General features: G+C 37.0%; 1 protein-coding gene and 1 non-coding gene across 4 annotated transcripts in view; both read left to right on the forward strand.

Moving 5' to 3' along the window:
• The window catches only part of Cntn4 (contactin 4), a 1063047-nt gene that overhangs the window by 907500 nt on the left and 130755 nt on the right, over positions 1–24792 (forward strand). The gene's annotated exons all lie outside the window — the stretch shown is intronic.
• LOC111816349 lies at positions 942–1048 on the forward strand. Its single transcript, XR_002820764.1, has one exon. It is a non-coding gene; the product is annotated as a U6 spliceosomal RNA (small nuclear RNA).

Genomic DNA, 24792 nt, shown 5'->3' on the forward strand with positions numbered 1-24792 from the left:
AGAGAGAGAGAGAGAGAGAGAGAGAGAGAGAGAGAGAAACATAGAGAGAGACAGACAGACAGATAGAGACAGAGAGGGACAGAGACAGAGAGAGACAGAGAAACAGAGAGAGAAAGAGACAGACAGAGACAGAGAGAACTCATAGTGACACATACACTACAGGAATTACTAAGGGACAGACATGAGTAAGTCATATACAGAAAACAAGAATAGGAAAGGGGTCCAGACAGAAGACATTATCTGAGGCAAGAAATAGAAGAACTATCATCAATAGGAAGAATCTATGGATTTTGTAAGAGATAATGAACATTATGAAATGGATGGATATAAAACAATAGTGACTGAAAGATCATGAATCAGCTTAGTTAAATAAACTTTGGAAATGCTATCCATTAAAGTGAAAGGAGACTTTGATCTCCATCTTTCATCAGTTCATTCACAAAAAAATAAATCTTAATCACTGAGATACTTAGGGATTCTAGCAGTTTCCTATATCTGTTCTTTTTGTGTGTTTCTAGTTGTCTTGTTGCTATCATTTTTATCTCTATAAAAATGAGCAATGTCAACCTTCATTCATTAATCATAATACATAGGCCTTTTTATGTTTTTTACTATGGTCTATGCTAAACACTCTCATAAGTGTTTCTAATCTTCATGAAAATGTTATAAAACCAATTCTATTGTCAACTTCACTTTCAGACAAGGAAACCAGGCTCAAGCAGGGTAGTAGCATACTTAAGGATCCAAAGTTTGTCACAGTTGGATCTTAGATTCAGGTCCAGATCCAGACCTCACTTTTTTCAGTGCCCATGCCTTCAATAGTTTTGCTTGAAGACGGAAGTCCCTCAACTGCAGAAAGAAACTATAAGCTACACAAAATGGAAAAAGTTCTTAGTAAAAATAAAGCACTTCTTTTATTACCTCGCTTTTAAAACAATGGAGTGCTCACTTCAGCAGCACATATACTAAAATTGGAATGATACAGAGCAGATTAGCATGGCCCCTGTGCAACGATGATACACAAATTCTTGAAGCATTCCTTTTTTTTTTTTTTTTTTTTTTTTTTTTTTTTTTTGCAGTACTGGGGATTGAACTCAGGACCTTGAGCTTGTCAGGCAAGCACTTATTCTACTGAGCTATCTCCCCAGTCCAGCATTCCATATTTTTAAACAAAGTATAAGAAGTAAAGCCATGGTATGATGTTGAGCTGTAGGGGACTCAGGTCAACAATTTCTGACATTGCCAGTCAGGTGGAAGACCCAATATTATTATGGACTACTGGACTATTTTGGAATATTTTTCTGAGTTTACATACCTATAATATTCAAATGATGGAACTAAACGAAAAAGGGGGATATAGACGAATGACCATTTTGTATCTGTATTCAAAATGGTTAGGAGAGATATATAGTTATATTCTCTTAATGAATAGAGGGATTTGTTCTAATAGTGTTTGTAAATAGGATATCATGTCTGCATCTTGTACAGCAATTAACCACTAGGAAGAATGTACGCAATGTGTTAATTATTGAAACTGTCCTACCAGTTTGGTTTGAAACTGTCTCATTGCTATTTGTTCCTCAATAAAATTATGGGGAAAAAGACAATGGAACATTGCCAGTAATTTTAGTGTCAATGGAATCATTTGTCTTAGCACTTTTATTTATTTCATATTAGTCACAAATTGGGAATTTTCTTATACATAGTTCTGCACTTTCTGGGATGGAAGGAGAGGCACAGGTGATAGTCTAATGTCAGGGTCAGCTTCGAACCTTTTAAGCCCCTTGGAGAAGAGGTAAATGAAGTCCTTGAATTACCTCAGCAGTGCCTTTGTTCAGAGGAACTAGCTCTATATCATCAAATGGATTTAAGTGATCATGAAAATATTCAAACTAAAGTGGCATGTAATTAAGAGCAATTAGAACTGAAGTGATGTGACTGGTTTTTACAACCAGACAAGTAGTTCTTTGTGTCTTCTCAATAAAAAAAGGCACATAATTTAGGTTCTTTCTAACTTTGTCATCTCTAGAAACGGAATTTGTTAGTTTAGATTATTGATGCCATATAAACATTGAAGGTCTGGGAGTATAAACTATATTCAACCCTAATATTTCTGTTGAATAGTTTTGTTCTCATGTTTCAGTTACAAGTATGCCAGAGTTAATTAGATCTCTACTAGTAAATATCCATCATGATGTTTCTAAATCTCTTTTTCCAAATGATCTAATTAAAGCAACACTTGGCTCTCTATATAATTACAACATATGGCACCTAGAGGGTACATATAGTAGAATTATAGGTTGCCTGATGAAAAATCCAGGTGGTGGGTAAAAGACTGTATTAGATAGAGTTACAGAATGTGTATATGTGCATGGTGTGTGTTAATACACACAAATCCTCCTCCTACTATCCCAAGTATAAGAAATACTTTATAATCCAACTGTCCTCACTTGAAACACCATAATTATGTCACGAAATGAGTTGTAAAAATTTAAAGAAAAAAATAATTGATAATATTAACATAAATTATTTAACCTTCTATGCTTCTAAAACTTGCCTCATGTAGAAAAGTCGGCAAGACTGAAAGTATCTCTGTGTAAGTTGAATTATTTGATGGGATGTATTCTTCCCTTTGAGCAAGATCATATACACAAGCTGGAAAACTATGTGGAAGTGAATCCTTCAAACAAAATTAAAGAAGGTTTTTTTTAATATTTGTTAATAATCTCTGGAGAAACAGAAGAGACTAACCAATTTAAATAATGACGAGTTTGTTTTGGGTGTTGGGATTCAAGGCTTTCTCTGCATTCCTATGTGGATAACCCTTTGCATTGATTCCAAGAAGCTGATTCTGCATATATCTTCTCAGCTGCATGGTCAATGGTATCACACTGGTGACAGGAAATGATCCACAGTGGGATTATTTACACCATGGGAATTGGCATACTTCAAAGGCATTTTATTCTTCAGAAAAAAATGTGTTAAAATTTACAAGCACACCACTATTCATGTAGCATATGCAGATCAGAGATAATAGTTGCAATTTGGAGTCCATGGGAGAGAGGAGAATGAGAAATGTGACTTTCCAAATCATCTTCTTTGAAGTGATTACAGTTAATGAGGGTCACTGAATGAAATTAGAGAAGCAAAGCAGTTCTTCACATAATCTTCTATATTATTTAAACTATACAAAAACGAGGAGAAATAAAAGAAATTGCCAGAAATCTGAGAGGATAACCAGGAAATTGTGATGCTGTGAAATTCTAGATAAGAAAATATCATGAAAAGATATTTGTCAACAATGCCAGTTATCACCACGAAGTCATGAAGAACAACGACTAAAAAATGTGTATGTATGGTCATAATTAAATCCAAAATAACTCTGAAATTCTTTCAATAGGAGCAATAGCTGTGTTGGGTGGATGTTGATGAACTGGGTATAATGGATACTTTTTGCCAGTGTGACAGAAATAGCAAGATGTGTTATACTAGACAGGAGTACTAAAATATTTGTAACAAGGATTTTATTAAGAGTGGAGAAGACTAAGGAATATACATAGCTTGAAGTACATCATATCATGTCAATGAAGAGTTAATGATATAAGGAAGGAGACGTGATTCACAAGGAGACAGGAGAAGAATGGGCCTGGACATCAATTAATGTAGGAAATGTGAAAGGAGCTGTTTGTTCTGACTGTGAGTAGGCACAAGGGATGGGCAGGAGCATAGAAAAAGTGTATTAGCTTTCTGTTGCCATAAAAAACACATAAGATAATCAGTTTATAGAGAAGAAAGGCTTATTGTGGCTCACAGTTTTGGACATTTCAGTCTGTGTTCAGCTGGCTCTGCTGTTTTGGGGGCTATGGCAAAGTAGCACATCATGGAGGTGAGGTTGTGACAATGGAAAATTCTTGCCTCGTGATGATCAAGAAGAAAATAGGGAAGATAAAGGGCCTGGGACCTCAATATCATGGACAAGGTCTTGGTCCCCAGTAAGTCAACTTTTTCCACAATGCCTGCCTCCTTGTTCTACTACTTTGAGGTGTTTGAGGATGGTGACTAAACCTTTACTACCTGAGCCTTTGAGGAACATTCCAGATCTGAACTGTTGTGTAAGACAAGTGTGAAAGAGGGAGTGGAAGAATTCTGCATGATTTTAATCATAAATAAAGGAAAGCCATTGTCATATTGTGAAAATAAGGGCATAGGAATGATTGTGTGCTTGAAAGAAAGGAAAGCCTGCACTATTTTCTATGCTCAATGTGATAGAAATAAGATTGGGATAGAGCTTTTTAGATTTTCAATTGCCTTCACACATATTCACTTTACCATGTATTAATTTACTCCAAAAAGTTGTGCTCCAAAAGAAGTACTTTGTTCCAAAGAACGGATAAAATTGTTAAGGCAAAAAATAACCCTGACTTCTCCTAATATCAAGAAAAATGTTTTTCTGGTGAATGTAATGTGTTCTGCCTCAGAAAAAACAATGCACTTTGAAATTACTATTACCCTTTCTCAATTTCTCCAGGACTTTCATATTTCAGTTTTGAATGCTCATTCCTACTTCATCAAGCTCTCTGTCTCTCTTTCACTTTCTGCTGGCTCATTCCCTTCAATATACCTGCATCTTCCTAATCTGCTTTGCTTCCTTTGATTTTTCTACTTCTGCTGTCTGGATGATCTCATCTCCTCCCATGGCTGTTAACACCTTCTATATATTGACAACTGTCAAATGTGTGTCATCAGTTCAGGGCTCTCCTCTGAGCAATCCATACCCTAAACAGAGCTCATTCCTTCCATCATTCTCCACTCTAAACCTAGTCTCCTTGAGCTAAACATGGAGGCACGTGCCTATAATGCAGCACTCAGGAGGCAGAACCATAAAGATGTATCACAGTGATTTTGAGGCCAGCATGGGCTACTTAGTGAGTTCAAAGCCATCCTGAACCACATGAGAGACCGTGTGTCAAACATAACAAAGGCTTAGTCTTCCCCCAGGCATACACCATCATTTTCTGATGGCTCAAATTGGAAACTGAGAAATCTTGAGTGGTTTCTCTGTTTCACCATCCCTCATATCCAGTGCATTAGTACATTTTGTAAATTCTACTTCCAAGGAATATAACCTGTCCCTTTTCTACACTGGTGGTGTCACCATCATTTCTGGCTGCACTGTTGCAAGAGCTGAATGTATTGACCTGCTTCTCTTCTGACTCTCCCTAACCTCTCCTGTGTATCATACCAATGTGGTTTTTTAAAAGAGCATTCAAATTCTTTCATTAATGCTTAAGATACAAACTACGATGCTGAACACAATGTATAAGAAGTCAGTTCATCGTTTGGTTCCTTGTTGTGTGGCATTGGCATTTTGTTTCATTTGTTCTCCCCATCACTTTAAATGCCATGAGTCAGAAGCCACATTTACTATCTTATTACCAGTGCCTGCTTTCTTTCTCAACTCTTCATTTTCTAGTTTTTTAATTTGTAGTTGTATGTTTGTTTGTTTGTTTGTTTCAGTGCTGAGTTTTAAATCCAGGCAAGTGCAATAGTACTGATCCACACTGATTATAATCCTAATCTGCAAACTTCTATCCAGATGTCCTCAAAGCCTCATACACTCACATGTAGGGATGGCCAGATACTTGCATTAAGGGTGTGTGGTACTAAATTAGCTCACTGATTGGAATTAGCATAGTTGTACAAGTGATTAAAGAATTTACTGAAGGCAGAAGCCTGACCTTTTCTGTGAGTAGCACCACCCAAAATGTTGGTAGCCCACCTGGGAAAAAAGAGAAATGCAAGCTCGCTGACATTGCCATCCTGCCTACCTTTCTATGGACTGTTTCTCCTGTCACTGTTTCCGCTCCATCTAGCTTCTGCCTTGAAGCTAGATGACTATGGATTGAAACATCTGCAAACTGTGAGCTGAAATAAATCTTTCCTCCTTTAACACTGAGTGTCAAGTATTTTGTCCCAGCAATGAGAGAAGCAACTAAGGCACAATCAAAATAGCAACAGCATTCCTTGCAAACCTAGAGAAAACAATCCTAAATAATATATGAATCAGTAGAGACCCAGAATAGCAAAAGCAATTTTGGACATACAAGATCAAAGCAGGTGGCATTAAAATCTGAATTTGAAGTTATATTACAAAGTTATAGTGATAAAAACAACATGGTTCTGGCACCCAAATGGACATGTAGACCCATGAAACAGACTTCAGGATACCAAAATAACCCAAAGAAATTTAGGTATCCAGTCTTTATAAATGGGCCAAAATATATGCTAGAGGACATGTAGTTCCTTTAATAAAGAGTGATGGGAAAACTGGCTATCTGCATTCAAAATATTGAAGGTAGACCCTTATCTACCACTGTGCACTAAAAATTATCAAAATGGATCAAAGATCTAAATACTAAAACAAACATCTAACCTTCTGGAAGATAAAATAGATAAAAGTCTTAAAGTTATAGGCACAAGCAAGGACTTTCTGAATAGGTCCTCATTTGCAATAGAATTAATGTGAAAATCAACAAACAAGATTCTATCAAATTAAAAGTCTTTTGCACCATAAATACAGACATGGTGGTGCAAATCTGTAATGCCAGCACTCAGGAGGGTGAGGCAGGAGAATCACTGCAAGTTCAAGACCAGCTGAGTTGCAAAGTGAGCTCAAAGCTAACCTGAGCTGCATAGCAAGACCCTGTAAAAAAAAAAAAAAAAAAATCAAGGTACTGAATAAGCAAGTTAAAGAACAGGGGGAAAGTTTTGCTAGTTGTTCCACATACAGATTACTAATATCTAGAATTATGAAGAACTCAAAAAATTAATTTCCCAGGACTGAGAAAATAGCTCAGTGGTCTCAGTACCTGCCTAGCAAGTACGAGTACCTGATTTCAATGTCCAATAACATATAGCAAGCTGTCCCTGGCACCCCAAGCATGCTGTGCCAGCCACTGAAACTGGGCAACGTGGTACATGCTTGTATCCCAGTGCTGGGGAGCTGAAACAGGAGGATCACTATGAGTCTACACTGCATAGCAAGATCTTATGCTAAATAGATAAATAAATAAAATACTTTTTAAAAATTTTTAAAATGCCTGAAATGAAAAACCCAATCAAAAAAAATGGGCAACTGAAATGAACAGACACTTTTCAGCAGTACAAGTGGTCAATTACATACGTAAGAAAGCCTTCAGCATTGCTGGCCATTAGAAAACTCCACACTTAAGCAATAGTGAGATTATTCCATCTGACTCTAGAAAAAATGGCTGTCATCAAGACATCAAATAGTAACAAACACAGGTGTTAGACTGCTGGGAGAAACATGTTTCTATGTTGTTGGTCAGAATATACACTATATGAACACAATGGAAATTAGTATGGATTTTCCTCAAAAAACTAAAGGTAGCAATTCCATTTGACCCAATTTTTCCCATCCTAGATTTTTAGGAGTTAAAAACATCATACTACACTGATCCATGTACACTCATTAACACAATTCATAACAACTGAACCTTTGAAGTAGCCCACATGTCAAACAACAGATGAATGAATAAAAAAAAAAACCAGTACTTATATCCAATGAAGTATTACTCGGTTCTAAAGGATAAATTATTTGTAGGAAAACTGATGCAGTTTAAGACTATAATATTAAATAAATCAAATCAAATGGAGAAGCTTAGGTATTGCATAGTTTCCCTTGTGTGGGAAGCCAAAAGTATAAATACACTACACAGCAATTACAAGATAGACAACAGTAAATAGGGGGGATACATCACTTGCAAATGGGCAGAGGAACAAGAGGTGGAGATAGTTGGGAGCAAACAGGAGCAGAAGGGAACATCAAAAGAATTATGAGGTGTTATGCACAATACCAATTCCCCACAATGCATGTAATCACTGTATAATGTGAACATTCTAATAAAGATTAAAACTATTAAAAAAGCATTTCAGATAAGGAATAGTTTGAAAACTCCCTCCAAGCATCTGCAAGCATTGTGTCCAACTTGTTTTTCCAACCACTGTGAAGCATTGGGTATTCCAGGGTTTTTCTCTTACAATTTTTGGAAAATTTAGTTTATGTAGATGACTCCTAACAGGTCTTAGAAGCAGTTTATTGACATATACATGCTTTTGCAATTATGTCCAAACTAAGAAAACCTTCCATTGTAAAATAGTAAAACTGGGGCCTGGGAGATGGCTCAGTGGAATATGCACTTCCCTGGTAAGTGCAAGGGCCTGAGTTCAATCCCCGGTTCCGAAATAAATAAATAAATAAATAAATAAATAAATAAAATAGTAAAACTTCAGAAAAAACAGTGTTTAGAATCTTAGGAGAGAGATCATCAAAAGTTCTCACAAGTCATTTATCTGAGAGTTCACTAAAGCTTTGTTCATTATGCATAGCATGTTCACCAGCACCATATTTAATATTTTTAAACTAAATCCCAACAAATTGAAATATGTCATATATCCAAATTTCTACTTTCTGTTAAACAAGGTGAGTGGTCTTCTGTAGTATCCCTACATTTCTATATGCAAATAGATGGTGAGAGCTGAGAGAGACTTAGCATTTTGTCAAGGACTAAACCTAGTCACAAACCCTCATCATCCACATTGAAGTGTCAGTCGTTATTTGTCATCACCTTACATGGATATTTTTCTCACTGTTAGGATAAAGAAGAATATTTCTGTCATCTCCCTATTAAAAGAAAACTAAGAAATCTTGGTCAAAAGGCATCACCTTTCAAGGAAATATATAGGAAAGATTGTCTTGTACATGTAACGGATTTTCCTCTACTTCATTTTTTAAATAATTTTATTGAGAAACAAAGAACAATGAGACAGTTTCAAAACCAATTAGTAGGACAGTTTCAATAATTAATACAATGCATATTGTTGTCTTCGTAGTGGTTATTCATAGTACAAGATGTAGACATGATATCCTATCCACAAACACTATTACTACAAATCTTTCTTCTCATTGAATTAAGAAAAAGTATAGCTATCCTAACTATTTTGAATATACAGATGCAAAATGGTCCTTCATTTGTATCCCCCTTTTTTTTTTAGTTTTGTCAGAGATGGGTATTCCATTGTCATTTAAATGTTATAGGTGCATGAATTCAGCAAAATATTCCAATATGGTCCAGTAGTCCATAATAGTAGTAGGTTAACCATAGGACTGGCAATGTCAGAAGTTGTTGGAGCTGAGGAGATGGCTCAGTGGAATAAGCACTTCCCTGGCAAGCGCAAGGGCCTGAGTTCAATCCCCGGTTCCTCCAAAAAAATAAATAAATAAAATTGTTGAGCCTTTTACAGCTCAGCATATGAATGTGGCTTTACTTTTTATACCTTGTTTTTTTATACTTTTCTGCTGGATGGTTAAAACCAAGATAAAGCAAGAGCTATATAACAGGAAATGTAACTTTTGTATCTGACAAGGTCAGTCAAATCCCCTCAGAATTTACCCTGAAATCCTGTACCACAGTTTGTAGATCCTTTGTCAGTGTCAGCCATGTGGATGAGTTACGGCCATTGCCTGACTAATTTGCTTTCTGTGAAATCCTGAAAGGAGGTTTTCACTCTAGGTGACTCTCCTTAGGTGCATTATACATCATCGATCACTTTCCTTTGTGGCCCTATAATCTCCTTGGTCAGAAAATTTGGAACACCACTGAGTTACACTATGTTACAGTACATATTCTCTTATGTCCTGAGTCTTCACTAACCTTGAATGGCTATGGCCAAAATGTTGGCTATTCTCATAGCCCTTCCTTTTGTCTAATTTTCAGTGTGCAAACTTACATTTTTAATCTTCCAGGACAGAAGCTCAATGATATTATTACCCTATTACATAGGCAGTTGAGCTTAATCTCACTATCTGTCTGAATATCAAACAACTTAGACATAACTTGGAACACTTACTTTCCATCAAGTATGGATATTTTAAACTTTAAATCCCTACAGAATGTGAAGAAAAAATAAAAAATAATTTTAAATATTGCAATAAACAATTACATATTTTTATGCAGAAATTTAGAAACCTAACCATATGCAGCATTGTAGCAGGACAGTCCAAATACTTTTTTTCTTGTCTCTTGTTTTCAATTTATTACCCTTTTTTTAACACAAACATTTACCTGAGAGACAGTATGGCAGTAATTGGTATGCCACGACAAGCAGAACATATTTAGAAGGCCAGAATGACAGGCATTCCAAGCATGACCCTAGTATTACACATTGCTATCTACAGTGCAGTTGCTTAGTTCACAGGTATCAGCATATATAGTTAATCAGGGTGAGATTCCTACCAATTCACTGCTAGTTTCAAAAACCTGCTGAAGATTCTCAAGATCATTGCCTTAACCATCTTGTGTATATAAATGTATGGTTTTACTTCTGTCATGTTTCCTAGCTTTTCTCTTTGCCCTCTCTTTGTTGTTTAAACCTTAAGTTCTCACTTTCCTTTTCATTGTATTATACTTTACTATTTTTATTTCTTCTTTTGAGTTCTTATACTAGGGAGACTATGATATTTACACATGAGGGTCTGGTTTATTTCACTTATGAGTATGTCTTCAAGTGGCATCTATTTAAATATAAAGGCTTCGAGTTTATCATTCTTTAGAGCTGAGTAATACTCCATTGTATAAAAATGCCACATCTCTTTCATCTGTTCCTCAAGTGATAGGCATCTTGGTTGTTTCCAAGATTTGGCTGTCACAAATTGTGCTACTATAAACATAGGTGCACATGTATCAGTATGATATGACATTTTCAGTTTCTCTGAGAAAATTCCCTGTAGGGGGATAGCTGGTTTGAATGGGATTTCCAGTCCTAGTTTTTTCAGGAGTCTCCACACTGATTTCCATAATGGTTGCACCAGTCTACATTCCCACCAGCAGTCCTATTTTCTTTAATTAATCACATTTGTAGGTCTACATCTGGCTCTGTACCTTGATGTTACCATTAAGGACAAGATTTGCTTTAGATCAGCTGAGCAAGTCTGGACAAAAACCTATTTCTTGGTATCTAGTACAATGTTACTTTTTTTTTCGCATAAAAGGTTAAATAATGGAAAGTCAGTATTTTGTGTTTCCTGTAAATTGTTCTAACCCACACTACTCTTTTCTTGGTGGGGGAGGGGATTGTTTTCCCTTCTATCTTTGTTTTATCTAGCATACTGACATGAGTGACAGATTGCCAGTTATCCCTCTTCCCAGATTATATTAACATTTGAATATAAAAGCTACACTCAGAGCCCTCCTTCTTCCATTATAAACACCAGACATAGAGTAACACCCAAGTGAAGATTTTTCTTGGCCATTTTTACTGAGCAGCTGATTGTCAGTCTAACTTAGTACCTATAGATAAAAGGGAAAATTAAACTTGCCTTTTAAACTAGGAAATTATTCTGTTCTACCATTATTGCTCATATTAAACTCCTATACTATTAAAGCCATCTCTCTTAAATGAATGGGCACTGGGTGCATTGTTTATTCAATTTAATTGTAGAGGAAAATTCCATATGAGGGAAATGGTTGTTTGAACTGGTTTTTTCCAGTCACAAGCAATGTGAATGAGTGTCCAATTATAAGAGTGGCTCACTAGGACTTGTATAATAGTAACATCTGTTATCTTAATTAAACAAGTTACTATATAAAGGAGCTTTCATAGCTCACTTTGTTGGAGTAGGTTCTGACCTAGAAACTCTGGGAAGCTTTGTTCTCTTTGTGGGATTTTGCTGCCGGTGGTGTTCCCAGTTGGTCCCATTATGCCGTAGACCTGTCAAGCTCTGTGATCTACAAACCTACACATATGTTCCTACCCACAGAGCCTGGAGAGAGGACAGAATTGAAGTTCATGATGCAAAGTAGAGCAAATAAAACAGGAAACCCCTGGGCAGAAGCACTTCATCTTTACCCTGGTGTCCTTGGGTATCCTGACTTAGAGAGAAGAGGTGGTGAGGAGGGCAGGTAAAGCAAGCAGATATTTATTGACTCTGCATATGCCAGGCACCCTGGAAAACTCTCGTGTACAGCCATAGACCCAAAGATTTGAAATCTGTATCTGTGAAATTCAAAAATCTCTGGAAACAGAAGATTTTCCTTTTCTGCCTCCTTCTCTTCCTCCTCCTCCTCCTTCCTCTTCTTCTAATTACTAATTACTAATTTCTTGGTTTATTTTAGGCTTAGTAGTAGGAAACTCTAGCAGTAAAACCAAACTTTTTCCCAATTTCAATCACAGGGGGAAAATTTTGTGAATGCATTAGACTTTTTGAGACCTTATATAAAATAAAACATATATTCTATAGCATGTTTCTTAATATTACAGTTTCTCAATTCCAAAATTCACCTTTCTCTACAGGTCTTTGACAAGAGAAAGTGTATCATAAACCATTTTAAAGAAGATTTCTAAAACTGAGGATCAGTGATACTGAGAATGTTGCTTAAGGATAGCTGGTACAAAGCTCTTGTGGCTTTCTGTTTTCTTCAAATAGTTCTCGTGCTACATCCACAGTATTCTCCAGGGAGATGCCCCTTTTCTCTCTGACCATATCTGTTTCTCTTCAGTTCTTTACTTAACTGCAATCACCCTGACTGGGCAGCTCCTCAGAGACATCAAGCTCATGGTTTGCCTCAGGGCCTTTACATTTTCTTTTCCCTTTGGCTAGAACTTTCTCCTCCCTGACTTTCTGAGTTTGTCTCCTCACTCTGCAGCTCACCTGAAGTGTGACCTCTGTAGAGGTCTTGAGCACACTAAAAAGGACCTTGCTCCTTTCATGAAAACAAAAAATACTGTAATTAGGCATTAGGCAGATTCTACTGGGTTCATAGATGAAATATCAAGAAAAATGTGTATATTAGGAGGTTTGTTTATACTCCTATGGTGAACATATAGGGCTTCTTTTTTGGATAAAGGCAACTTCATTGCCTCTTCAGGAATTTCCTTTGTTCATTATGTGCTGCATTCTAGGGTTTTGCATGCACGTGTTTTTCTTCTTTGAACTAAGGTGTGACTAGGCATAGATGGTGCTAACCAGACTCTCCGTTCCAGGAATCAGAATTTTCCTACAGGCAGAGCACTGTTTCAGCTCAATCATTGATGTGGCTGAGATGATAGGCCTCGGTAGATACTGCCCCTGAAATTCAGTTCTCTAGATTCCCAAAACCACTAACATGTTGTTGTCTTTCCATCCACTATTTGTTAAATTCTTGTAATTAGTGATCTGCCTCATATTCTTTCAATAAATCCCTCTTTTTGCATAAGTTAACCCAAGTCTGTTTTAGTTGCTTACAATCTCCAAACTCAGACAGGCAAACAAAGGGTCATCTTTGACAAGATTTTTCTTTCTATAAATATGCCACGTAAAAATAAAAATCCATTCAGATACTATGTGTTTATCTTAGTTCTTAAAAATGATTACATCTTACCTCATTTGAGGAAAATAACATACTAACTTGAATATCTAAAGCCCTTGGAGAGATAGTTTGAAATGTTTTGCTTCACAATTCAATTTACATATACCTGATTAAGTACCTCATGCAGGAATAATGGATTTGTTGAGTACATGAAATTGTAGGAATCCCTAAAATTAAAATAAATGTGCCCTTTCCAGAGTGTGTCTCCAGAGAGTTCTTTTCCCTAGAAGAGCAAACACTGGAGTGTGATGTGCCTCTGTCCAAAGGCATGCACTCAGCATTCTGGTTCTGAGTTGATGAAGCTTGGAGGATGAAACCTTTTGGCTGTCTTTGTGTGGACTTAGGTGATATGGCATCTGTATCCTTCCAGAATGAGCCATTCTATTTCTGTGCTTCATTGATTCTTGCTGAAGGAGATTTGGACAATGAGCCTGAACATGCCAAATGAGTTTAGGAAGCTCTAACACATCAGTAGCTTGTTATATAAACATCTTGTGCTCAGCAGTAAGAGCTGCCACTGTTTGTGATGAGTAGCAGGTTCCTCTGTGAGTCACATCAACATACGATCCTTTGCCCACTCTATGCAGGATGTTTGAGCCCAGAGCTGCTGGACTAGGCTTTTGTTTGCAGGAAAATGAGTTTGGCTGCCTTTGTGGTAGGTACTGCATAAACTGGGAAAATTAGTAAGTCACACTGTAGCCCTTCACAAAGGCTCTCCCTTGAACTCCTCTGTCAGTGCCCTGTGGATACAAGAAGGAAAAGAGGCACCAGAATCTGTCATGAGTTGGTTTCAACTCTACATGAGGTCTTTCTGAATCCCAGGCTGATTGATTCTTTATTCTTATAGCTCAAGAACTTTCCCTTAAAACATTTGAAACACAAGTTATTTCTTGCTATTCACTAGACTATAAACTCCCTAAGAATAGAAGCATGATTTGTCAGGGACTGTCAAATCTTAAAAACCTAGCACAGTATTTGGTACATAATTTACATTAAATAAATATATGAAAAATGAATTCACTAAGCATATAACCTTGGGAAGGTTACTAGCTCTCTAAACCTCGTTTCCCTTTATCTATACAGTGGTAATAATAATAGTAACTATCATATAAAAATAAAAACACATATAAAGGCTTAGAATCATGTTAGCTGTGATTATAACTGGTAATAAAGAATGAAACATAAATCTGTTCTCTACTTGAAAAAGGGAAGACATCTGGACTGCTGTGGAAATTTTGTTCACATACACTTGGCTAAATTAGTTGGTTTTTAAAAAGACTTAAAAGCTGTTTTCTGAGTCACCTTTTATTTTCTGAGACACAATACCCTTCACCCAAAACTTAAAGGGGCAGTTTATTACTGTTCACAGTTTCAGTCTATGGTTGGCAGCTCAAACACAGCAGTAGCCTGGTAGAAGGGCCAGCTACAGAGGAACGTGTCCAAGTCACGGTATCTGGAAGCAGAGAAAGAAAGGTACAGGCTGGAAAGGAAGCACACCACTCCAGGCCATGCAGTGACCCACCTCTTTCAACTGAACCCCAATTCCTAGTGTCACATTCAGCGATGGTGCCACCATGATCCAATAAGCTCCCAAAAGTCCTGCATCTGAGCTCAAGAGACTTTTGCGGGTCATCCCTGACCTTTAGCACAACTATCTAACAAAATTCCAGAAAGCATTTCAGTTTTTCAGGTCAAAAAGTCTCATAAGGAAATTTTACTCATTCATACATCTACATCAAATCTACAACAAATGTGTCACATCCCTCCATGACAATTCTATTGGTTTACTTTAATTGCAAAAACACTTTTTGCAAGTGTCAAAAGTAGTTCGTATAAATACCTGTCTGTAGTGACTTACCTTCAAGGCAGTACTTAAAAGGGAATTTTGTTTTTAAATGGCAGTGTTTTAATCCCCAAATTAACCATTCATATCATAGATCTCCTATATTGAAAGCTTTTAAATTGAAGTACTTAAAAGAAAGACGTTATAGACATCATGGATAACTGACCTTATGGCTAGCATGAGCCACATAAAGTGAAGAGAAATTATTTGGGTACCATATAAAATAAAATTAAACATATTATATTCTCTTTATTTTTAATATTATAATACTATTTTTTAAAAAAAGTCAAATAACCTCTGGGTGTGACAGGTTCATCCTGCCCACCCAGCTCTGTCACCACCTGTCAGGGAAGTTCTGAAAGTCAGTCATTGAAACAGCTACATTTCAACCTCTTCAATGATAGGGAGGAACCCTACTGCACCTGCTTCATGGAGGTTCTTAAAACATAAACAGAAGTATTCACAGTGGAGCAAAAGAGCAGGTGTTAGAACAACACTTTCCCAAAAGGAACATTATTAAAAGCATTACAAGGGCCAGCCAAATTGCTCAAAGGACTAAAGTATCTGCTTAGGCAGATGCAGGGGCCTGGACTTAGATCCCCGGGTCTGCTGTGCCGGCCCTGCCCCCATTGCATGCTGAGACCATGCTTGAGACTGGGCGTGGTTGTGCACACCTGTAATCCCAGCACTTGGGAGGCTGTAAACAGGGGGATCACTATGAGTCCTATCTACACAATGAGACCCTGTATACCCTGTACATCTTATCCTAAATATAAATAAATAAATGAATAAATAAATAAATAAATAAAGCATTAGGCAGATAGTCTCTGGGATAAACATGGAGCCTGCCTGGACTCACAGTTGCACATGCGTTTTGAACTCTCAGTTCAAGACTCTTGGAACTTGAGAAAAATGCTGGACCATAGAAAGGATTAGGTTTAAGCAATGAAATCAGAGGTTGACTTGACATCTATGTGACCTTAAGCAAGTTAAATTATTTCTAACTTCTCATCTGTAAGACAGACTAAATAATAAATATCTGTGGTGTTCTGCTGAGATTTCATTAGAAGAGAAAGTTGTACTCAAAAAGAAGGAAATTTAGTGCAATACTTGTAATAATTCTGTACAAAAGCCCCAAAGTTTTGTGATACAGAGTTTCACATTTGTTTTACCATATTTGTTCTCAAAGAGTTTTATGAATTGTAGCACAATATTCAAAATTTAGTAACTATTCATTCATATGTTTATATCAAAACAAAAAAAAAAGTGTGTCATCCCTGCATGACAATTTCATTATTCTATTATTTTTGGTATTTCTACCAACCTGATTACAGTCAGAGCTCTCTTTGAGTACCTAATATGTGCTGAATGTTTTACCTATATTGTGTCTGAATCTCTTCCAAATATTCTAACTCACTATTGTTATCTTTATTTTGCTCTTGAAGAAACTGAAGCTCATAAACATTTGCTAACTTAGCTATGGAGGCAGTGAACAAGAAGTGCTAAAGTTACAATTCATCAATAGATTTATTTGATTTCAAAACATAACTTCCATCTATGAACTCATGCATCCCACCAGATCTTAAACTTGGCATCTCCAGGTCCAATTTACCATCTCATCCTTCCTTTAAACATGTATTACCATGTACCTCATTTCTATGAGTGAAATCTCTCAAGCAGCCCTAAATAGCAACTTCAAATCTTCTCCTTCAGTAAAAGGAGAGGAAAGTAATCAAACTGTTTTGGGCCTTTGTTTCAGATGACACGTGTTCTCTTAGTTACATATAGGGATTTACTGATTAACTCAGTAATTTATTCATTCAAACATTAATTGGTAACTATGTCATATAGCAAGTGTATGACATATGATAAGGATTCATAGAAAATTATATAGCCAATTATATATCTAATAAATAGTTCTAAATTTATATTTAAAAATTGGTTTTTATTTCATGATACAGTGATTATAGGATTTCTGGATCACTCATTCCCAAATTCATTTTTCTATTATATGCCTAATAGTTCCCAAAATGTAGATTTCTTTGGGAGTCATACAAGATAATTGCAGCTTTGTAAATGTAATCTAAGGAAGATTGAATTTTCATTCTTAAGCAGTATTTTGATTGCCTAGACATCTCCAGCATCCTCTGATCCCTCTGCTTGATATCACTTACCTGCCTGTGTTTGGGAGAGAAAGAGGAAACTTCACCAAAATGAACAAGGTCTTTCACCTTCTCCCTTTGGGATACAGGAAAAAGGTATTTATGAGAGTTGTCTCTCTGTACCCATTGGGAACTTGCAGATCAATTACAAAAGGTAGACAGCATGTCTGGTCCTTCTTCCTTTTTCCACTTATTAAATTGTCACTGTGTCAGATGTCTTGCCATCAAATATGGTGCTGCAAGGAAATTGCAATTATATTTTATCAGCTTTTTTTCCCTCTGACCTTTGGATTTCATTCAGGCTACAGAGAATCCCTCTAGGTGGTTCAGAGAACATGTGTCATCCAAATCAATAGGGTCTATAATACTGTCCTCCTTCCTCCTCCTTCCACCGATGGGGAGGGCAGTTGACATGTGAACTTTTCTATGCCTAGGATGGATAGAAAAGATGCTTCACTTCATTGCATTTAATCCTGCCAGGTAACAGTGTCATAATCAAGGAGTCTAGGTCTGGTAAGTAATTACACCAATATCATCTGGCATTCCCTAATGTTTTCATTCTCTTTGCTCAGTACTAATTTTGAGCTGCTTCTCAACAATCCTGCATAGATTTTGAAATCACAGCTCTTGTTTCCTAATTAATGTTTCTCACCATAGAAGCTCCTACTGTCAGAATTCAGTACATTATCAATGTAATGTTTTACCTTCGGCCCACTCCCTGCACCACATCACCTGGTCTATATTTAGTGGACACTTGGCAGATAATAGCAACTGAGTCCTCTGGCACTACTGCCTCATTTTAATATTGGCTAAAACAGAAATAATCAAGAAGGCAAATCTGCCATGAAAATTCTCATAAAACATTCCAGAGTTAAATGGACCATTAAAAAATAGTAGGCAGAGGAGACAGCCAGGTACTCACCAGAATCTAAGAGCTGAACTTTAAAAGTCATGCATAATGAGCAAGATTAGATGCAAAATCAGCCTTAAAGATAAAATATTCCCCAGGATTCAAGGCTAAAATGCACATAAATCTTACTTATTAGCATGACTGAGTGAGCAGCAGAGTAAATGGCATTTGCATGTGTCAGTCAGGTGGAGCTTGTTAAGACTCTTCTGATCTCAAATGACAAAATAAACACAAATAAGCTCTTCTGCCATTATATTGACTCTTATCAGGTAAGCTTCCTCCCTGGGACTAAAAAATGGCTGCAGCAGCTCCAAACATTAAATATTCTGATATTTAATTACATAAAGATAGAATGATACATTTTCCAGGAACTTCTAGGAAAAGGCCTTGCAACTTATTGAGGCAGATTGGATCATGGAATTAGTCCTAATGATTGTAACCAGCAGCAGTTAAGTGCTGTGGTCAGCTTAAGCATGGGTCCTGTGCTTCTCCACTAAGTTTAGTAGTAGAATCTACCATGGTTTTCTCATGGATGAAACCAAAACAGAAGTAGGTTTTTACAAGGCTACTAGATGTAAACCTACTGAAATGTGGTGACAACTATTCAGACAAGAAGAAATGGTCAGAAGTCAAGGAACCTTTGTAGGCTGCTGGTATGAATATAAAATGCTGGTATAGTAGTCTGTTAAAAAAAATTACAAATAGAGTTGCCACATCATGTAACAATTATACTTCTAGGGATTATACAGAAGGAACAAAAGCAGAATGTTGGCTTTTTGTCATTGTGACAAATGTCTGAGATAAATAACTTAGAGGAGGAAAGGTTAATTTTGGCTTATGGCTACAGAGGTTATTATCCATGGTCAAATGAATCCATTGATTTAGGGTTGTGACAAGACAAAAACATCATGGTAGGAGGGTGTAGTGAAGAAAAGCTTTCACCACATGGTCTGATATAGCCACAGCCCCTTACCCTACTCCTTCCAGCAAGGCCCCACTTCCTAACAGTCATTCAGCGAGAAGCTCATCAAGGGGTTAATTCCTTGATGAAGTTTACTCTCATATAGCTCTTCTGGATGCATCATGATCCAATGAAATTGGCAATCAAGATTAGCAATCATATAGTTTTTATACCCACGATTATTCTTGATAATCAAAATGTGGAAACCACCCAGAAGTCTATTAACAAATGAATGCCTTAAAAGAAACTATGGTCTATAGACCACAGTGAAATATTTTTCAGCTTGAAGGAGGAGGGAAAGTCTAATAAATACTACCACATAGTTAAGCCTTAAAAACAGTATGCCAAATGACATAAACTAAACACCAAAGCTTAAGTAATAACTAATTCTCCCTAGATAAGGTATCAAAAGAGGAAAATTTATATAGATAGAAAGTAGACAATGGTTACCAGGCCTATAAGAATTACTGTTTTAGGTAAGCACAGAGTTTCACTTAGGATGATATAAAAGCTCTGAGTACGATTGGTGCTGATGGTTGTACAATGCTGTGAGCATACTTGACGACACTGAATTGTACACCTTAAGATGCAAAATGGTAAATTCATGTTGAACCACAATAGAAAAAAAGAGAAGTCATAGGCAGAATGTATCTATACTAAATGAAATAGATGCTTCCTTCCTATTTTAATTGATTCTTTTTGTTTTAATGATGTGATTTTTTAAAAAGTATTTAATTTGTAATTTTGAATGCATTCACAATGTACAATGTGATGATTCGATATATGTATACATTGTATAATGAATGATTACCACAGTCAATGCAACACATCAATTAACATCTGTGCTGTACATTTCTTTCCCAAAACTTACTCATCTTTGAGATGAAATTGTGTATTTCTTGGGAAATATCTATTTCTTATCCCATCCTCCAGCCTCTGAAACCAATGTTCTGCTCTCTGCTCCTATGAGTTCTGCTTTTTTTTTTTTACATTGCACATACACTGTCTTTCTGTGCCTGGCATTTCACTTAGCATAAGGGCTCAAGGTTTGTTTGTGTTTTTTCCAATGACAGAAATCCCTTCTTTTATAGGTGAATAATATTCCATCATATCTGTATATCACAATTAATTTATCTATTCATCAGCAGACTTAGGTTTTACAGATCTTGAGTATTATGATTAGCACTTTATTTGATATGAAAGTTTAAATATGTCTTCAAGATACTGAGTTAATCTGCTTTGGAGATATAATCAGAAGTAAAATTGTTGAATTACATGGTAGTGATTTTCTTAGAGTCTGCATATTGTTTCCCATAAAAGAATTATGCTTTATCAACAGTATTCAGAAATTTCTTGTTGTATATACCCAGACCAACACTTATTGCCACTGATCTCTTTCTTTCTTTCTTTTTTCTTTCTTTCTTTCTTTTTCTTTCTTTCTTTACTGCTTCTTTTTTTGGGGTGGGCTATTTCAGGCTACCTTAAGGGCAGTGTGGTGTGGCTTGTGGAGCTGGGGATCGAACTGTGGTCCCCTGTAACTGACTCCCTTTGCCCAAGCAGTGCTGTAAACAACTGAGCTAACCTGCAAGTTCCCTAAAATTGGAGGAGGTTTTTTTTTGTCTTTTTCATTATAACAATCATAACAGATCCTAGGTAATATCTCTTTGTAATTTTTATTTACATTTCTCTGGTGATCATTCATATTGAGCACCATTTCCATACACCTCTAGCTATTTAACTGTCATCTTTGGGAAGAGTACTGATGAAGATCTTTAGAACATTTTTTTAAAAAACAGTATTTTGTGAATTATTGATATATTTTGAATATTACCTACCTATCAGATGTATAATTTTCAAATACTTTCTTTTATTTTAAAGGCTGACAGTTTTAGTTTTTTGATGGATTGCACAGAAACATTTATTTTGGCATAATACCTCTTTTATAATTTTTCTTTTGTTGCCTGTTCTTTTAGTATTGTTTCCAAAAATATTGTAGCAAAAATCAATCTCAAGTATCTTTATATCTGTTTTTATGAGTCGTATGATTTCAGATTTTACATTTAATTTTGAGTTAATTATTGTATGTGATATAAGACGGTCCAATTTATTTTTTCTGCATGTGGACATACAGATCTCCTAATGCTATCTAATAAAGAGACTGCCTTTTCCTAATTGTATGCTCTTGGTGTCCTTGTCAAAGATTAATGATTTACTTATGAACTAATTTATTCCCATGTTCTGTAACTTGTTTCATTTGTGTACGTGTGTTTTATACCAGCATCAAACTGCTTTGATTACTGTAGTTTTGTGTATAGTTTGAAATACTTCCCTCCCCAGAGCACCGGCCTAAGGGCCACTGCTGCCTCACTACTCCCCGTCCGCAGGAGCCTGACTGTCCAGGGAAACAGCCCATCCTTTCTACACACTCAGCAACAAAACTGCCCCAAACCCTTACTTTTTTTGCGGAACTGGGGATTGAACTCAGGCCATTATGCTTGCCAGGGAAGCGCTTATTCCTCTGAGCCATCTTCCTGGCCCCTAAAGTCATCATCTTCTGAAGGCTCACAAAATGTATGTCAATTTTTCTACTTCTGTGAGAAATGCCACTTGAATTTTGATAGGGTTTTCATGGAATCGTAGATCACTTTGGTAATGCAGATATTTTAACACAAATCCAGTTCGCAAACATAAGATACGCTCCCTTTTATTTGTATCATCTCCAGTTTCTTTCCACAGTGTTTTATATTTTGCAACGTGTGGACCTTCAACTTCCTGGTTACATTTATTTGTATTTTATTCTTTTTCACATTGTTATAAATGGGATTTTTATTGATATGTTTTTCAGACATTTTAGGTTGTTAATATGTAGAAGTATGTTATGGTTTAGATGTAAAATTTCCCCCCAAAAGTCTCATGTGCTCAGAGCTAGGGATTTTGGAAGATCACTGGATCATGGCGCCCTCTCTTGGTGAGACCATAGTTAAATATGCTGCGAAGGAGGTGAGGCATGTGCAGAAAGGGTGGGTCACATGACCTGGCAGGGTGCGCTCTCGCGCTCTCTCTCTCTCTCTCTCTCTCTCTCTCTCTCTCTCTCTCTCCCTCCTTCCCTCTCCCCTCCCTCTCCCTTTCTGGCTATCATGAAGTCATCCACTTTCCTCCATTGTGCATTTCCACCATGATGTTTCTACCATGGAGTCAGGTGGCAATAGACTGAAACCTCTTTAAAACATGATTCAAAACAGACTTATCCATCTTTAAATTATGTATGTCAGGTAATTTGTCCCACCAATGAAAAGATGACTAGTATAAAATGAAAATGGGGCCACCAGATAGCTCAGCAGATTAAAACACCTGCTTAGGCAGATGCAGGGACCGGGGTTTGATCCACTGGCATGCCATGCCAGCCCCACGCCAGGGTGCACTGAGACAGCAATTGAGACTCAATGTGGTGGCACAACTCTGTAATCCCAGCGCTTGGGAGGCTGAAAACAGGAGGATCATTAGGAGTACAATCCCAATAGCGAGACCCTGTAGACCCTGTACTAAATACACTTTTTTTAAAAAAGGAAATTATTCTTCTTTTGAATCTTCATTTAAAATTCTAAAACTTTGATGATTTTGAATTCCACATCTTTGTTGAATTTATTTATTAGTTTTTATAAATTTTGGTATAGTCTTTAGGCTTTTCCACATATTTAAGATCAGGTCATCTGCAATCAAAAACAAGTTTATTTCTTCCCTTCCAATTTTAATGTTATTTATCTTATTTTTTTGTCTAGTTGCTCTAGCCAAGACCTCAATACAGTGTTCAATAGAAGTAGAGTGGGTAGCATCCTTGTCTTGTTCTTGATCCCGTAAGAAAAACTGTCCCCTCTTCACTATTTGGTGCTATGTTAATTGTCAGCTTGTCATGTAAAGCCTTTCTTTCTTATGTCTGTGATGTATCATCAGTACTAATATTGAAGAAATGTTTTCTCTTATAGAGCAGAGGTCTTTGGTTCAGTGTCAGAATGCTCTATATGAAATTAGTCTGAAGATTATTTGTCACTTATTTCAATACATTTGGTCTGTACTTGTCACACATTAACTATATCGGCAGCTTCTGTGAATTTTTAAAGACAATATTTCACTAACAGAATGCTATTGCATTTTCAGTATGTGTTTCTTTATTTTGCTCAACTGTGTTGCATATTTCAGAGCAAAAGCATCAGTAGGTCCAGGCATTCCTAGTCAGTGCAAACATGAGAAAACTTCCATACATACCAAACACATGAAAAGAGGTAATGCTTCTTTAGTTGAGAACCATTGGTTTATGGAGAAATAATGCATAGTTAGGCTGGCTGAGTGACAGTTTTATTTCTCATTGTACATTAATAAGTGAGCGTTACATTTTATATACTAGTTTCTCATGAGTTCTTGTATTTTATAAGCAATAAGTATCATGAATTCATGACCCAGGCACAATAGTTATTGAAGTTTGAGAAGTGAGGATTAGATGGTGAGCCAAGGAAATTCATTGTTGTAACTCTCCTCTCAGTCACAGTGCTACCTACCCCACTAATTTTGCAACATACCTCTTTTAAAATGCAGCACAAACAATGTAAATTTTTAAATGTTATTCCTATTGTCACTCTCATACTGCAGCTGTGCATGATAAAAAGAAGGCAGATACAAAGTCTACTGCAAGGAGCATATAAAATGTATTATAATACAATATGGAAAGCAAGTATTAGACACAGTCCTAGCCCAGGCATGGTGAGTGTGTGGGAGAGCTTCTGGCAAACCTGCACTGGTGGGACATACTGGTTCCAGCGCAGGTGCACTGTAGATAAGACCATCTTCCACTCCCATGGGATGCCCCTGACCAATCCACCGCATCTCCCCCATTTCATCCGCTGCATAGGAATTTTTGCCACATTCCAGGAACCCCCAGACCAGTCCTAGACCAGGCCCAGTGAGTGTGTGGGAGAGCTTCTGGCAAACCTGCACTGGTGGGACATACTGGTTCCAGCGCAGGTGCACTGTAGATAAGACCATCTTCCACTCCCATGGGATGCCCCTGACCAATCCACCGCATCTCCCCCATTTCATCCGCTGCATAGGAATTTTTGCCACATTCCAGGAACCCCCAGACCAGTCCTAGACCAGGTCCAGTGAGTGTGTGGAAGAGCTCCCTCTACCCCAACTCCAACTTGTCCTCTACAAACTCAGCTCAGGCCTGACATACAGGCCTGGGGTGAAACCGTGAAGCTGCAATCCCTGAAGAGAGTGTATGGGACAGAACCACCCAGCTAGTCCAGAAGCAGAACATCGTGCCAGAGGGGCACAACAGGTTCACCCACAATGGCAGCAGCAGGAAGGAGCAGAGCACAATAGCCAGACACCGAAGGAGCAGAGCACAATAGCCAGACCCAAGCCAGGAACAGCTGGATAAATCCAAACTTTGTAGATCTGCACCTGAACTTCAGTACGTGCTAAGGTTATAACTA

Source organism: Octodon degus, unplaced genomic scaffold (genome assembly GCF_000260255.1).
Source record: "Octodon degus isolate 3935 unplaced genomic scaffold, OctDeg1.0 scaffold00030, whole genome shotgun sequence".
In the NCBI taxonomy this organism is placed as follows: Eukaryota; Metazoa; Chordata; class Mammalia; order Rodentia; family Octodontidae; genus Octodon; species Octodon degus.